At 36.5% G+C, this 2,954-nt stretch overlaps 1 pseudogene; it reads left to right on the plus strand.

Annotated features, from left to right (window-relative positions):
* The first annotated feature begins 372 nt into the window (after window positions 1-372).
* LOC112405967 (pyruvate dehydrogenase (acetyl-transferring) kinase isozyme 1, mitochondrial pseudogene) lies at window positions 373-1,007 on the plus strand (annotated as a pseudogene).
* The last annotated feature ends 1,947 nt before the right edge of the window (window positions 1,008-2,954 follow it).

Genomic DNA, 2,954 nt, shown 5'->3' on the forward strand with positions numbered 1-2,954 from the left:
GGTAATAGTACTGGTTTTCATTTTAGGATTCTCTCTGCTAAGAATTCATGTTTTGGGGAAAATGAACACCTTCCCTGACTCTGAAAATGAGGCATATAGCTCACGCCAAAATACTTCAGCATAAGCTCATCTCCTGGACACATTCTTAGTTGAAAATGGACAGCAACCAAACCTCTGGGGCTTGGGCTGCAGGGGCAGGTTGCTGACATGGAGGCTGCAGGGACCTTGGAGGTGCCGCCAGGCTGTGCCTTCTGAATCTCTGTGCCCAAGAGATGGCCCCAGCAACTTGTATTCTTCCTTCTGGCCCTGTACCCAGTGTACTATCCAGTCCATTGGACTTGTACTCATGCTTCTTCTCTGACCATCAGATCCATGGAAGGTGAGACTTCATTCCCATTTCTGAGGCAAGGGCTGCCTGATAGACTGGAGAAGATAATTACAGAAATGTTTTCTTTTAGATAATCTCAGAGCACCATCAGCTCAACAGTTACAGAGCTACTATAATCGAGTCTTCAGGAATTGCCTGATTTTTCAAGGATGAAAATGCTGAAGATGAAAACGTTTATCTTTTCACAGTCAAGGTGATAAGGATCTAGAAGAGATAACAGGAAGTAGGCATGGCTCCAAGTGTGATTAAATGTAAGGAGAGCTTCGGGAAGATCCCCATCACTAGCCAGAATGTTCAGAACTTTTTGGATATTTCTGCATAAGTTGTATTTTACTTTGGATGTTACTCAATTCACTATTCTTAATTGTATGGTAGCAACAGAAAAATAATTTCATATCTATGAAATGGAAGCTTTAATGCAAATTGCAAAATAGATAACGTTATTAAAGATGGCTATGAAACTGCTGGAATCTGTGTGGTTTGTATTATGTTACCTCTTCTGAAACAAACTTGAACCAAACATAAAATCACCAGAACAGCCAATACAAGTGGTTTATAGATCACCCATCTCTCTCACATGGGGTTTGAACTTTTCAAGAATGCATGGGAGCAATCATGAAACTCCTTACTGACAAAGGTAGCCAAGTTCTTCTTTTCAAGTTCATGTCACATTAAGTAATTAGATATTGTATTTAATTTACATTCCAGCCTCCTGTGGTGATATTTGGAGTAGCACCCTGGCTGATTTAGGTTATAGACTGCCCATATGATATCTTGTACAATATTTCAAGGAGAACTTAAGCTATGTCTCCTAGAATGTAATGGAACAGTTATATTCATCTATATAAGACTTCCCAGCATACAACACAGTTGCCTGGAAGCATGTCAACACCAACCATCAAGCTCATGATAGGTGTCTGCCAAGAAGATAACCAAAGCACATAAAGACATTCTGCAGTGGCTACAGACTCTAGGACTCCTAGAAAAAACAAATGTGGTTTTGCATTAAGTTTGGAAGAAGTGGTGTTGATTCTTGGTACCGAACATTTTATGGCTCATTGTCATAATTAACTATTCTGCATAGAATGAATAGAATGTAAAATCTATATATGCTTTAACCCCCCCAAAAGATGAAGTTGTACCTATTTTACACTTATACTTTTGGAGTTAATATAATTTATTTTTCTATAATAGTGGTTTTGGTTAACTTTTTTGTCTTATTTGTGGTAAACTCCAGAGGCATGAAAATCTTTGAATTTCTACAGGAAACTGTGCAGTTTCTTTTATACTTTTCATTTAAGCCTGTGGGAAACATTTTCTCAATAATGCTGATTAACTATGTAGCCACCTTTTTGTTATATAGAGATCTTCCATGTTTTATTTAGTGATGACAACTGTTCTGATAGTCTCTGTTGACCAGTGAATGACTATAAACAAAACAGAAAACAATTTCCTCCTAAGGGTAACTCCACTCACTTTTCACCATCTTCTTGCAGTGTCTTAGCTCTACCATTGATATAATGTTTCAAAATTTCTTGCAGAAAATTGTTACAGGTAGTTCTCTACAGATATTTAAAAATTTTCTCTGAATGTGCTTGTGACCAAAGTCAGAGGAAAATTTTACATTTGTTATAAAACATAAGAAGCAGCTACAAATTGAGGACAAAATTGTAGTTGCCAAATTAACTCTTTTCAGAATTACCTGGGGGGGGATTTTGAGAAGCAGAGCTTTCCTGTCTTGCCCAGACATATTGAATCAGAATACCTCAGGCTGGAGCTTAGAAATCTCAAAAAAACAAAAATAAACAAAAAAACCTTTCCCAGTTTAGGGGGCCATTGTTTTAAAGTGAATGGTGATACCAAATTTGCCAGAGTGACAGAGAGATCTGTAGGTGTATGTCTTTAACTGTTAAAAGTTCAAACTTCTAGACTCTGGGAGAAACAGAGTATCAAGCCCTATATAATTAGGAAATAAAGCAGCAAATTAGAAATGAAACAAAATGACTACAGAATAGTCAAATTAATTGAAAGATTTGAGCCATAAATGTACAAATCTTCTAAAACAGGATATATTTTATATAATATCCAGATATTTCCATCAAGAGAAAGTCAAAATTGGTCACCACAATAATAATTCTTTGCATTCTTACAGTGATTTGTTGTTTTTTTGTATATACTTCGATGCATAGTATCTCTTTTGTCTTCAAAACAGTGAAACAGGGACAGGGAAGGTTCTGGTGTCCTCATTTTCAGAGAGTTCTTCCCAATATTGCAGAGAATTGGAACCAAGGTCCAGAAATCCCTGTGTGCTGATCAATCAATCAGCCACTTCGATAGGCAGAACTTAGGAGATTGTCTGTCATCTCATATTATTTTAGGGTGACAGTTAAGTATCATAATGCATTTATTGTAAATGCTTCAGGTAAAGTTTGCAACTTAAAGGGGAGCTTTATATATCTTGAAATCTTCATTCCTTAAAGGATTACGTAAGATAACATTGCTACATAAATTTGTAGGCTGGAAGGGATATTAAAGTGCATTTAGTCTAGTTTTCTCATTTTGTAGA

Source organism: Neophocaena asiaeorientalis, unplaced genomic scaffold (genome assembly GCF_003031525.2).
Source record: "Neophocaena asiaeorientalis asiaeorientalis breed wild unplaced genomic scaffold, Neophocaena_asiaeorientalis_V1.1 scaffold379, whole genome shotgun sequence".
Taxonomy (NCBI): Eukaryota; Metazoa; Chordata; class Mammalia; order Artiodactyla; family Phocoenidae; genus Neophocaena; species Neophocaena asiaeorientalis.